Source organism: Halyomorpha halys, unplaced genomic scaffold (assembly GCF_000696795.3).
Source record: "Halyomorpha halys isolate HHAL.00 unplaced genomic scaffold, Hhal_1.1 Scaffold47.1, whole genome shotgun sequence".
Taxonomy (NCBI): Eukaryota; Metazoa; Arthropoda; class Insecta; order Hemiptera; family Pentatomidae; genus Halyomorpha; species Halyomorpha halys.
This window is the reverse complement of record NW_027114806.1, coordinates 1741743-1756968: the sequence shown is the minus strand read 5'-3', so window position 1 is coordinate 1756968 and position 15226 is coordinate 1741743. Positions and strand designations below refer to the sequence as shown.

Here is a 15226-nt window from a genome sequence, read left to right as displayed (position 1 = left end):
ATTTATCATATATTAATGAACATAGCGAAATGCAATAATTATGAACAAGGCTATTTAAATTACTATATTTATCATATATTAATGAACATAGCGAACTGCAATAATTATGAACAAGGCTATTCGCTAATTTTGGATATTGTGTGTTTTATGTCATGTGTGTTTAATTCGAGAAATTTCTCTTAACATTAGTGTTCTAAATATGGCCGACTGAACTCTCGATTATACCATAGAATCCGTAAAAAAAAAAAAATGTGCTAATTAAAATAATAAAACAACCTAAAAGATTATTATGCGTTTTTCTCCTCATACTTTCTTTTATCGCTTCACAGTATTGTCAACAATTTTTATTTTATATAACAGCTTTCTTTGTTTTTTGTAAAATGTAATTGATCAAGAACAAAATTTCATTAAAGAACATGAATAACTTTACATTAACAAAGACTTTAGGATATTTACGTGATTACTAGAGAGGGATCAAAACTTTGCAAATTGTTATGCTCAATAATATATTTTGCATTTAGCACAAAATGTTTGAATACACCTAATAATAATATAATCGGCAATGTTTTAAGGCAGTTCGTATCTTTCATTATTATGTTGGTATTTTTATATTTCTTGTGTAGAACTGGCAAAAGAAATGATATCTTGGAGTCAGGTTTTAATATCCAGCCTCCAAGATATAATTTCTGTAACTAGAAAGAATAGTTAGAAAAAACCATAAATAGATATTGCCACAAAGTTCCTCTGCCTGTCACCTTGTAACCACAACTTTATGAATTCACGTACGTTAAAAGGACATGAGCATCAATAATAGCTTGTAATAGGTCAGCGATTTTGACGGAAACATTTAAACTCAAATTTAGTTTGTAAGTTGAGATATGATTTGAAATAATTTTTGTTTATAGCCAGTGGCATGACGTATTCTACACGCCTAGAAAGCAGGTAGTTGTCTATATTAGTCTACCTAACGATCATCTGTATGCACAAGCCACAACTGATGGACACTCTTCTTGGATAGTCACGTATTAATTCCTATAACTCTCAGCCAGGTTTTGAGCAAGTCGAGAAGACAGCTTCGATATTTCAAAGACCGTTTGATGGCAATATCCTTTATTTTTGTTTTATTGTTAATAACATATTATAGTGAATTTAACCTAATGGAATATTAAAACGAAATATGAGGCATTATAGTATTAAAAATAAATAAAAATTGTTCAATAAAATAAATCATAAAAACTATGCTTGAAACTAAACAGTTAATTCTAGTGGGTTGCGTGTGTCAACTTTCCTACTTTGGGTTTAAACTAATCCGTTAGTTTTAAAACGGAAACTAGTTTATTATTCACGATTATAAATCTTCACCTTACTATTTTTGATTTAAGGTTTAAGTAAAAATAACACTATTACTATGTTTTCATGTTTCAATGGTTGTTATGACAATAGTGGAAACACAAAAACATTTCTTTTCAACTATAGTTAATTATAGAGTTCAAAGGTATTTTAAAGAAAGCTTTTTTTATATTTAGTTATTTAACATTTGTTAATCAATTTCAATGAGGATAAAAACTAGCCGATAAGAAGGGCCACTTAATTGTACACAGATAAACCAAGTTATGTGGGCTATTTTTAAGATAATGGTAAAAATTAATATAATTTTCTGCTATGTCGATCCAAAATATTAATTTTTTTTTAATAAAAAAAGAAGCTTCAAATAAGATTCTTTCATATTTGGCCTCAGTTCAGTTTTATTGCAGTAAGAAAAAACTACTGCCAGATACGTACATAATCTAGCAGTTAATCTACTTGAGCTGCATTAATTTAAATTTCTTTTTATTTTCTATAAATTACATAAAATAAGATTTAGACTTGTGATTTACAATAGTATGGATTACGGCGGTGATTAATAAATCACTAGTCATATTTAATCACCTTACGCAGGAAAAAGTACTGCTATATCTATGGAGAATACAAACAAAATAGAAAGAGCCGTAAAAAATTGGTACACTTATTTCTAAAATATTATTATTACTATTATAAAATATTACTTTAAATAATAAAAAAATATTACTATTGCATTAATGTTAATAAACACTGAACCGAGGGGTAGACCGAAACCTAGGTGAAGGATCGCGTTAAAACTGATTCAGTTTGGGTTTGGAGGGGCTTCACTCGAGGGAAGTATGTGCCAGTTTAAAATTGGTGGTATCGGCGTCGAGTCTTCGGGTTCGTTAGAATAATATCCAGCCCAATCGTGCTGAACCAATGGGGGCGCCGACTCCATGGGTTGGGCTACTACATCCCTAACCACCTTTATTCTCCCGACCTCTCAACTCATGACTTCATCTTTTCTAACTTTTTAAGAAAGAAATACTTTCCAAACTGGAATGATATTGGTTATGCTTTTCGGGAGTTAATATTTTCCAGGTATAGACAATTTTTTTCTGTTAGGATAAATAAAATTGTATGTTAAGACATATGTTTTTTATTCTAATAGAACTTACTTTGAAAAATGTATATGTTTGAAGTTAAGTCATAGCATTAAAAAAAAAAAACTAAAATCCATGAAGAGTCATGGATGCTGTACTGTAAGGAAGTACTCGACCAACCGTCGCGGAAGAAGGTAATTTGATCAGAATCATGTTCTAATACTAGAAAAATAATTATTAGGGTGCCGATGCTGGTTATAATCCGGCCTGGAGGTCTACTTTTATCATTTCCGTGGTGGTCACACGAAATGAAAACTTGACCCCCACCATGGTTCATCCACAAAATAAAAAGATAAATAATTATCTGCTACAGTCGGATTCGAACCCGGGTACTTGAAGTTGTAGTACAGTGCCTTATTATTGAGCTACCCACTCCTTCAAAGATACGACATTTTGCTAGTAAATATAAAAAACCGCATTGCTCTTGCATCAACCAGGATAGAATGTAATTAGACGTAAGAAGTGTTTTTGTAAGTCTAATTAGAAGGTAATTGTTACCTTATTAATTATTACCCGCTACCGATATCCAATAATTAGACAGGGGCATATCTTACCTTAATCTACTTATAACGAGCAAATCTGTGATGGAAATAAAAAATAATCGTGTCGAGATGAATTGTTTAGTTGACCAAAATTGGGAATCGACATAATTATACTTAGCTATCTATATTAAAAATCGATGTCGAAACTTTTAATAGAACATTCTTTTATATTATGTGTCTAAATCGGGAAAAGGTTTTATTATAAATACAATATCGTTTTTAGAAGTGAACACTTCCAATATCAATCAATACTAAAGTGGAGTATCTCGTCAATGATTCGTACTTGTTCCGTCCAATTGAATAGCCGTTTTTAGCCACTTAACTCTTCAGCCACTGCACACTAGTTTGCTACCATTATATATTTATTTTACAAATATAAGCAGGAAAAGATTTGAAGCAATCGAGATTAAAGCAAGAGATTATAACGTGGTATACAAACTTTTTACATTAACTTAAAACGAGATCAATAATTTACATCTTGCCACTAAGTCCTCAAACTTGAGGATGATTTATTTTTTTCGATCTATCCCTGGATTAGAAAAAAGATAGTTAATAGGAAAGGCCGTGATTCCGGTGACCCCGTGTAGATTTGTGGTTTCAGGAACTATGATTAAAGAAAATCAAGGAAATTATCTCTAATCGTTTTTGTTCTTTTTTTTTTTTTTGGACGATTTCTCCTCGAGAATCGTGATCTATCACTAAGATCGTTGTTGAGGTTTCATAATTAAGTTGATGGTATGAAATGTGTTTATGCTGTTTACACAATGGTTTCAACTGTTGAAGGTGAGATTTATTATCAGCATGTGTTTAGTCTGTATGAGGTAGTTATGTTACCATTTGCATGGAATCCTGTGCTGACATGGAAAATTAATTGATTTAATTATCTGATTTAGCCAATGCTAAACGTTTCCAAACATCTTATGTTATGAAAGGTGTTTTGATAATACAGGAACTGACGAAACGTTAAGAAAAAAATCTTTTAAAGTGTCAAACATTTACTTTTATAGATGTTATTAAAGCTCGAAATTCAATAAGACTAAAAATTCGTTATTACTAAGCACCAGTGATGCGGCGAGAGGGATGCGCTGGGATCTTTTGAGCTCTGCTCTACCCCTCACACGAGGGTGATAGAGTGGGCTCAGGGATCCTCAGGTCGATTGTGTAAATATTGTATATATTATTTTATCATTATGTTATTTTATTTATCTATTTTTCATACAGATAGTTTGATTATGTTCATCTTGTCTATTCTTTTGTTTGTATATATTTTAAGAGTTTTTTTTTTATTTAGTTTTTTTCATTTTATTTTATTTTATTTTAGTATGTATGAGATCATTCATCACTATTACCTATTGCCCACAACTGTCTGGCAGATTGTAATATCTATCAATAAATAAATCTATCAATAAAAAAAAAAATACTAATTCAACCCTGTTAACGTATGCATTTATCGATAAAATTGAACTGTTTAACTCCAATACCATACTCTTTAACTCAAAATAAAAATTATGACAGAGTGAAACCATAGACCTTAAGTGAAATTCGGAGGTTCGGGAAACACTGTAGCTTATTCATTAATTTCATTCCTAGTTAAAATAACATCTAATGTTTGTTTATATTAATATGTTCATACGTATGTATTATCCCTTGACATTTCAAAGTCGGACCATTTCAACAATGGCAACGAAGGAAACAAATCTTTTGACAATTTATGATTGTCATACCTACCCCATAGGAAACTCGAAAACCTAAAATCGATTTAAAGTAAAATCGACCTCCATTCAACTTCGATTTATCTAGTTTTGACTGTATATACCTACATTTTTATGTGATGGATTATGTAAGAATTGTTTTCACTTAACGCTAAAGGTCAAATCGACATTCACCGCCCGTGTAATTCTGTCTTTGATATTATTTGCATTTTTCTGCAACCAAACCGTAAATAATCTTGTATATTTTTAAAAGTTTGTAAGATCAGGAAGAAGTAAGAAAGTTATTCCGTCTGTTCTAGGGATAGTAAATAACTTTTATATTTTAATGGTCTAGGATAGTAAATCCACTTGGATTTTCCTCTTTTCCAAGCTGCCCTGACGGCTAGAAATTCTGTCCGAAACGTAGGCAGTAATAAATAAGTTATTACTTATTTGTGTTCTTCACTCATCCTACCCCCAACCATTATCCACAGTCACCTATCTTCTCAACATTACAAATCCAAAACACTAAATGTTTTACCTCTATCTTCATAAATGACCTTCAGATTTAAGAAACGATTTATCGGAATGCTAGAAGTTTTTCTTAATTAGAATATTTAATTTACCGGTGAATTAATATTTAAAATTAATATAATTTACAGTGACAGTTCACGATATCGTGACTTGGAACAATCAGGTTCTATAAGAAATCACTGATTGATATTTCTGTTCCGTCCTAAAAATTATGAAATTCCGCTGCACCGACTTTCTGAACCCGTTTCCTGGTCTACTTTCTGTAATAAATTCATTCTAGTAGGGCTTTCAAATTGATTTTGCCACGCACTGGACCGGATGATCTATTAAATTCTGAACAGAAATCGTTCTACTCTAAATCTGTTCATTTTAAAATTACATAAAACTTGAAGCACCATGTAAAACACTGACGTTCATTGCCTCAGACACTCCTCTAAGTCGTTTGAGATAGTGAAATAGATCGGATGTGAATCTGTCGGTACTTTTACATTGCTCTGGCCTTGAAGATTATAAACAGTAGCTTATACTTTAAATGAAATGAAAGTAATAAACTGCAGCAAGAACCGTAAAGTCATAATATTTGATTGAAATTTCTTAATTGCCCTTTTAGAAAAGTGTTTGTCAGTTTTATAGAACAATATACTGCGAGCTTTCAAGTATTACATCATAGAAGTATTCAGAAGATTAAAAACCAATATCGAAGCTATAAAGTTATGAGTATCTTAATTTGATTTTTGCTATTGACAAAGTTAGATTGAATTGCTCACGATGGCTGTAAACTTTTGATCGACCAAATGTTTTGTTTGATTTGAGTACTATTCACACAACAGTCGAACTAGATTTTTAACCATTGATTTGTGTATGATTGGATAGTTCTGATTATTTGATATGTTGGAATTTGTATCGACATAGACCCAGATTTAAGACCTTGGAAGTTTATTTTATTTGAGAAAATGCCTTCATCGGCAGCCATTTTCCATTTAGAGCAAAATATCTCATAAACAGCATTACATCTGAAAACATTGTAAAGAGCTATAGACTTTTAGTTCCTGAGATTCAGTTTTTTCAAAACTCATTGTATTTTTTTTTGTCAGAAAAACGAGGAATTTCCATTTTGAGACTTGTGACAAAGTATGCTGCTATTTGTTCGAAGATGATCATTATAACCTATTCTGAAGTACATTTAAGCTTTAATTTGAGTTCTCTTATACTGTTATATATTGTATAGTGTTCATTATACTATTGTATATTGTATAGTATTGTATATTGTAGAGTATCCATTATACTATTTTATCGAGATACCCAAAAATTTTCAGTAAATACTTCATTTTGAATTAATGTCGTAAGCTGTAAAATCATTTTTTACATTATACCTAATACTATTTCAGGAAATTTTTTTAAGAATTGACTCACCAAACTTCCTATAGGGATAATCAAGATATTTCATGAACATTTTTCTAATCTCTTAGCTTCTCAATTAACGTCTTAGACAGTATAAGCAGTATTTTCAGGCATAAAGATTTATTCTCGACGTTTACTCTATTTATATTAACTACTATAATGTGATGGAGAACTTCACCGAAAATTAGTTAGTCTGATTTGTTGATCGTTTATGAAACAACGTAAGTTATGTTCTTTAATAAGGAATCAGTTAATAATTTTCAATAAGAAAGGAATCGGACAGTCTCGTTTCGTGTGCGCAGCCACCTATATAATTATAGTAATAAAAAAAACCCTCTAAAATGTTCATATATTGAAATCTATGGTCTGCAGTAGCCCTTATTCTACCTAATGAACACTTAAACAATCGTAAACACATAAAGGTAAAGAATATATCACAAACTTACTATTCTAATTTAATCCACAATTCTTGAGGTCTTTCGAAATTATTATTATCAAATCAACTGGAATGTGACAACATTTTTCGACTATTGAACTAACTAGAAAGTAAAAACATATACAATCTTTGACACTTACCGATTTAGAAGCTAGAAGATCCGTTTTTGTTATAAAATTTCTTGCTTCTGAGTTCTGTAAAATAATATAGAATAAAACTGTTAGTAATTTCCAATTATTGACTTCAACATAAACTTATAGAGATTGACTTCAACATAAACTTATTTAATAACAACTAACTGAGAAGTAATTAATTTTATTTTTTAGTAATTTATTTAACTTTATTAGCCCAGATACCTGACAGTCATTTGCGAGATAAATATTGTGTTAGCAGCATTCCCAATACCTGTTATTAGTTCTTCCGATAGCCAAAACTACAAAGAACGACATCCAGATAACGGGTCGTTTTTGCTATTTCCTGGTTCGCCAACTATTTTAAACGTGTTTCTAATATTATCTTATATAAAATCTACCTATAATTTTAAAAAATATTTTTTTTTATTACTGGAATGGTAGATTAATAAGAAACCTCTTTATTAAATTTTCCACTCCGGATGGATAAGATATCTATTTTAAACTCAGTTTATACTTACTAGTACTTTTCTTTAATTATAAATTTAATATTTTTGGTAATCTTTCAACTCCTGAGATCAGGTAAATTATTTTTAAAGTCCTGGACTTCTTATAACGCCTACCCAACGGGCCCTAAAGCCATATTGGAATGCAGTCTGACCACTGATCTATTGTATGGGCGTTACTTAAAGCCTCGACTTTGGTCCGATATCGTTAAAAGTAACTTAGAAGACAATTAAAATTTATGAGATATAATAAATTATAATGAAAATTTCAAGAATTAAATCTGATTCACATAGTTGAATATTTGAAGAAAGATTTAATCCAGATTTGGAGCGATGATTTGAATAAAATTACTACCGGAATAATTAATTAAAGCCTTAATACTGAATTTTTCAATTCTTTTAAGATTATTTTCTTGACTTATAATATATTGTTATCATATAATAATGCAAATCTTTGATGACTCTATCGAATCACATAATTATGCAAGCTTTATAGTTTATAAATCTTTTGATCGTATTGTTGATATTTAATTAATTATTATTATTGTATGGATTAAACATTTTTTGGGAACATTGTTTTTCTTCGTATGATTACTACCTATCAATAATAATGGATGCTTTTGAATTTTAATTTATTTGCTTAATTTTTAGGTGCCGTATGTTGTATGAATTTCAAGCTAGAGCAAAATTCTTTATTTTACTAAGTAATGCGTAATTAAGTAATGCGGCCCAAATTGGGTAGCTAAAAGGCTGCTTACTATTTCATCTATTGTTATTAATATAATTACATTTTATTTATTTTTTTTAACTTATATTATTTTTTCTTTTTTTCATCATGTCTAAATATTACAAAACAGTTTTTGTTTTTTTTAAACTATGTTATAATACATCTGTTTTTGTTATTTTTTTTTTGGTACTTTGTTCAGAAACGAAAGAAAAGATGAACACTTTGTTCATCTTTTCTTTAATAATAAAACAAAAATATATTTTTTTGGTTTCTTTTTGTTTCACCGTGTGCTATATAATATAAACTAATCAAGTGTCCATGTACGCACAACAAACTGTATACATTCTGAATATCAATTTAAGGTCCAAAAAAAGGAAGATTTCTCAGTTTTGGTTCTAGACAGATAATTTTTACTTAGAAAGAATTCTGCGCTATAATCCTTTCTATGTTTTTATATAAACTCAAAAATTATATATATATATATAATTATAATAATTATATTATGTTCAATATAATTATCATACAGTCCTTTAATTTAATATTAATATTAATAAATAAAACTTGATTTCTACTCAAAGAGGTGTGGTTAGTGAAAGTTCTGTGATACGTGCAGTACTCCACCAGATTTTTTATTACATCCTCAAAACTGTTTATCACTATAGATATGATGTTTCTCTTTATTCCAACACTCGTAAAATGTGTACTTATTTATCTTATTATATAGCAGGGCTAAAATTTCTTAGCTAACTAAAAAGTTAATTTATTAATTTAACAAATTTAATCAGCATGATGCTATCTTTAAATATACATTAAATCCGATAAGCGTCGGTATTTTAACACAGGTTTCCAAGTTGCGTAAGTGCGAGAGTTTACGGAATAGGAAACCTGATTGTGAGGAAGTATTGAGTATTTTCTCTTCCTTCCGACGCAGGTTAGGCTCAATGAATATTTAGAGAAATTGTTAAGTTTCTTCGTCTTGACTAGCAGTGGCCAAGAAGATATTTATGAAATTACGGAAAATATTAGAAAATATTTGAAAAATAATAATTTGTTTATTTCAGATAGAAGTAATTACTATAAGCAGCTGGGTTAACTATCGAAATAAGCAATAATATTTTAACTATAAAATATATAATATTTAATTGTTTCATTACAAACAATATAGGGAGCTTGTAATTATAAAATAATGATAAAAAAAGAAGGAATAGTAATAGAATAGAATAAGGATAATAAGGTAACACTAAGGAAAGATATTTATAGAGCACTGAATAGTCTGAGAAAAAACAATTGGAAATCATAACAATAAAATAGGAAAATATTTTTTTTTAATTTAGTATGTTGCATCACTCAGCACCATTAAAATTTTTGTTTTTCTGTCCTTAGAAAATTCGTATTTAAGTGTAATCGTTTTCGTAAGAACTAATAAAACTTTCCTTCCTCGAATATATGAGTTTAAGAAAAGATAATAATGTGCATATGCATCAATGTTATGGAATCGATCGGGAAAGATCGGGGCTCTCGGGCATTTCCGATTTCCCAGTCTCAAGACTCGTATTCTCCGAGTGGGTAAAAACCGTTCTACGCATGTGCCTGCCACATAGAATCTTAATAAACCTTTTATTTTATGCGTTTTTCGTCAACGTTCTCATGTTCTGAAAGTTTCTTCTTCCCAAAATATTTCGTATTTGACCTAGACTGCTCATACACACTCACAATACCATTTTGATTATTTAGGCTCTGAAGAAATCAAAATTTCCCAACAATTGTAATAACTATAAAAAGTAAAAAATAAATAAAAAAAATGGTGGAGGTGGATTAACGAGATAAAAGATTGGAAGGAGTAGAGCAATAGTTGAAATAAGTTAACTTTGAATTGAATATGCAGTAAAATTTGGCTTATTTGCTATAATGAGAAGTTAAGAAAACATTTATTTGCAAAAACGTTCTTTGACACTACTAGAAATGACATTATATTATAGTCCAAAAAGTTAGGAAAGAATTAGAATAAGGAAATATAAAGAAACACAATTTTTTTATGTTCTTGATAATTGATAATTGATTGTTATGATAGCAGTTGAAGATTCCATCCAAAATTAAAAAATACAAGCAAAAGACGCAGCATTGTTTCGCCAATTCAGACGCTACCAGAACAGAAAACACAATATCACATATACAAAGACTAAATGCACCAAATTTCACATCGACACACTAAATAAACAAATAAACTAGAGACGATGCATCAACTCTAAGACATGCCATGTTTTGCCGGTATCTTAGAGACTACTCAGGGCTTCCTGGTTTGGATCTCTTATTTTTATTTTATTTTTTTTTGCACCCTCTAAACATTGATTTTCGTGAAAAACCCTGCAATAATAAATACACGAATCTTGGTTATAGTCTTTCCAAATATCTAATTATCTATATATAGCTCCTTTAAAATTAAAATATGAACAATAACCTCGATTTATTAATAGTATTATTATTTTTTAACATCCGATCAATCAGAAATTGACTCTTGTGGTTGACTTTGTGATAATAGGTATAGACGAGTAATCGTCGTGGCCACCAAAATGGTTTCAATAGTAATTGATGGCACCGATAGTATTTTGAGTTCTGGAATGGAATTAATTACCATTTCAAAAAGCAAAATTTTTTTTTTCCTCAAAGTTTCTGTATTTAATCCACAGAGAACTCTGTTCTGCCCAACCGCTCAAAATAGTGTTCAAATTATGGATTTAGTAATTTTGATAAGCAATGAAAACTTTGTTTCATGGTTGAAATTAAAAACAAGATACGTCCCAAATCAAATTAGAAAACTTTGTTAGAAAATGCAAGTGCATTGTTAAAATGTGAATTATTTACGAATATATTATTAAGATAAATGTATATATGATACTTAATGAATTACTTAAAAAATCTTAATTATTAAAATATAAAAAATAAAATTTCTCTTGTACATTTTTCCCTACGCCTTCTTTGGAAATTGGCTCCTTAGCTCCTAGTGTTTGGCAACCACTGCCTTTGACAAAAACAACAGATAACATGCTCCTTACATAATTTGAATATAATATGGAAATAGAATTTGCAAATATTTGGCAATGATAAAAAGGCGCGCGATAATGTGCAGCACATGTAATGAATAAGTTAATAACTACATTTAACAAATTTTTTTGGTTGATTCTGTGTGATTTACGTGATAAAGTTCTCTACTTCTAAAAATTCATGTAAAACGGTAAAACAACAGTATGGTGTACCAGTATACAAGTCTACCCCTTTAATCTCTAAATTTTTTGGATTTTAATTCAATGATCACATGGTCACAAGAGTGGCATTTGGTTCATTTTTTTAGGATATTAATAATTTTGTAATCTTTTGCCAGTTCATGTCCAACAACTCACGTAACTCTGAAATTTTAAAAGGAATGCGGTAATTTTTATAAAGATTCTGACAATTAATAAGATTTTAAGAATTTTTTTCCATTGCGTCCTGAAGGCGTAAATCGGCTAAACTAGCCAATATATTTTTTTTAATGGTTTTTATAGTTTCTCTAGAAAACAGTAAGCAAAATTGAACCGATCCAAAGAAAACAACTGTTACAGGATTGAATTCTCCGTAAGGATCCATCTTGATTCAGACACGGGTTCATTCAGAGGTCTAGACTAAAATCAACTTCTCGGACGAAAGAGAAAACTTAAATTTCGGTAGTAGATTTTTATGGAAAAATGAATTCTGAAAAGATTTTGTCTTTCTGGTTGGTTTCAGGATCTATTGGATCAGAATCAAAATCCGCTACCCGATATGATCAAATCCGAATCCAATCGATCAAAATTCGTAAACTAAAGTATCCCATTTCAATGAAAATTCCAGATACGCTAGGGTAAAATAGGAAAAATTAACGATACCCTCAAAAGTTTGACCGCATACTTTTGTTATTACCCGGCGAAATTCAACTCAAAATTCTGAAAATTGAAGAGATCAGATGGGTAAACATATGTGCAGAGACATCCTGTTTGACTAAAATATTGGCCCATGTAGAGGTGCAATAATTTTTGTACTAGAAATTATTCTTAACTTTGAAGAAAAGATTACCTCTTTAAGAAAAATATTATGTATTTCACTATTAATTCAAACGTGTAAGGTGATAATTATTCATTCATACAATTAACCCAATATTAAAAAAATAAATTCATAAAAGTCAATGAGCTTGGCTAATAAGTGTTAGATTCTTAGAGGCAGTCAATCTTCAAGAACACCATCCTGTACGTAAACTTGCTAATGCCCATCACGATTCTTTAATACTCTAAATAATTCTGGAAACTAGGTTTCACACATTCCGATCCCACCGAAAGGGGGTTATTGCAGGAATAATTGGGCTGTTAAACTAAATTTGTAATTGATTCAAGTCACGAATTAGGTCTCGCACTGACAAAACGAAATGTGTGGTCAATCAAGAAAAAAAAAAGCAGCATATATAAACCTAAAATATCTCTTATATATATATTTACAAACTCAAATTTTTAAGATCCCAATTTGTAAACTATGAAGATGCTTAGTTTTGGTTCTTTTTTTTTTTTTTTAATTATTTGAATATCTAGTACATATGAGTTTGAGTTTAACGGCTTGAAAAAAACTTTTTTTTTTTTTTTAAATCGGATCTAAATCCATGTTTTAACTATTATATTACTGTTATGGGCCATAAAAAAAACCATTTGTTGCATTTCTATATAGAAAATTGAAATGGTTCGCACCGTTTTAGAAAGGATTAAAATTTCTGATTTCAAGCGTCGGCAGTGACTGCCGCAGCAAAAACAATGTTGGAAACCGTATAGTTCCTATCACATTTACTGTCGTGACTGTACTTTCTCACTAAGTGTAGTCTGATAGATAACAGTACATGTTTAGGCAACGAGCTACTATTACATTAAAGCCCGTTTACGCGGTCACTTTACTATAGACTGTTGAAGCCACTGCCACTGTGAAAGATGGTTCTTGTTAATGCCACTGTAATTATGCTAGATTATTCTAGTACTAATTTAAAATTTTTCCTTTAATAGTTTTTGAACAATTTTTTTAGTAAAAACTATCCTAGTATACTTTTTTATTTCTTGCAGAAACAAGAGTATATTTTAGACTTTAAAATTTAAATATGTACGCGAAACTGGATCAATCACCGATAAACCATTGCCTTATAAGTGTCACTAATACCAATACCGCTCATAATTCGATTTAAAAGAAATATGAGTCTACCTTATCAGCAGTCATTGACAGATTTGTCTCGCTAAACGAAGCAAAACAAGGTGCTTACACATCATTATATCTCTCTTCTGCTTAATAAGAGCAATGGAACACTCCAGTATTATATCAGCTATGATGTTGATCCAACTATGGATTAGATACGCAACACTTGAAAATAGAAAATTTTTAAGTTTTTAAAAATTAAAATCACTAATGAAGTTAAGCAATGTAGAGAGACACTCTGATTTCGTTTATTTCACATCTTCTGAAGTCTTTTGCTTGAGATTATTTAAAATAAACTCAATTCTTTCACGGGATTTCACAGGACTTACATGTTTAATGCGGAAGTAAATTTATAAATAATGCATGAGACACTAGTGCGTTAGAAGTGAAACCTCGTAGGTTCCAGCGTTTATTGAGGATTTTATTATTTATATTTTTACAGGAAATGAAATTTGATTGAGAGAAATTTTTCTTGATTGACTGATATACCTATATACATTTATTCATCTTTATTTAATAAATGTTGTATTTTATTTTATTTATTGAAAAGGGAGACCGTTTCGCTTTTCGTTTATACCAGACCAATTTGCTATACTGCGCCTAAAGAAGTTTCACTCTAATGAAAAGTATATAATTTCCTATAAAAATTGCAAATTTCAATGATGAAACATGTAAATATTTCCTGCTTGAAAATTGTAATCATCTAGTACACTTCTTATCAGGTATTAAAATACCAGCTGACGAGATATCATTGATTAGATAAGAAGTGACTGATTAAGTCTGATAAAAAAAAAAAAAAAAAATGTGTTCTGATATGTCTATTCATAAACAATGATTTTTAATTTGGTATCAAACTTTCGTTCTTAAAGGGCTTTCGTGTTCATCCATGCTAGCTTCGCCTAAAAACAGCTCATAATTTTAGTAAGGCTTGTAAGATCGTAGGGTTTAATGACGAACGTATCCCTAAAAAGTTAATAATCACTGATCCAATGGGTAAACGTCCAGGATGTAGACCAAAACGTAGATGGGGGATTGGGTCAAGAATGAACTTGTGTATTTAGGTTCAGACGGGCATCACTAGACATATGTATGTAGACAGTGATTGGGTGGTATCGGCTTTGAACCCTTGGGTACGCTAAGCCTTTTATTATTACTGTTATTCATTATTACCCCACAGTTGTGTATTAAATTCTTATTTTGACTTTTTAACGAACACACAATCCTTTTATTGCTCTATAAAAATAAATAATTTTTAAAAAAATTATTGCAGGAATATAGTTCGGGTGGCGGTCAATAAATTTATTGACCGCCACCGGAACTATCTTGCTAAAATCTACTTCATACGGTCAAATATCTTCTTCCAAAACAAATACTTATGTTTTGATATTTCTTATTTTGCTAATATGCAAAGTGAACGATAATGTGCTTATTGTTGTTGATGGTTATAACAATCAACAACTATTTCACTAGGTAATTTATAAAGTTAAAATATTCATAAATGCGTGTGTTATTTATATGATTTGATAAGATATAT

At 30.0% G+C, this 15226-nt stretch overlaps 1 protein-coding gene across 2 annotated transcripts in view; it reads right to left on the bottom strand.

Moving 5' to 3' along the window:
* LOC106689715 (UNC93-like protein) overlaps positions 1-15226 on the bottom strand; it is a 230167-nt gene that overhangs the window by 185355 nt on the left and 29586 nt on the right. For both annotated transcript variants that reach the window (XM_014434865.3, XM_067051915.1), the window contains exon 2: positions 7231-7284. The gene's annotated coding sequence lies outside the window, so the exon portion shown is untranslated. The remainder of the gene's footprint in view (positions 1-7230; positions 7285-15226) is intronic.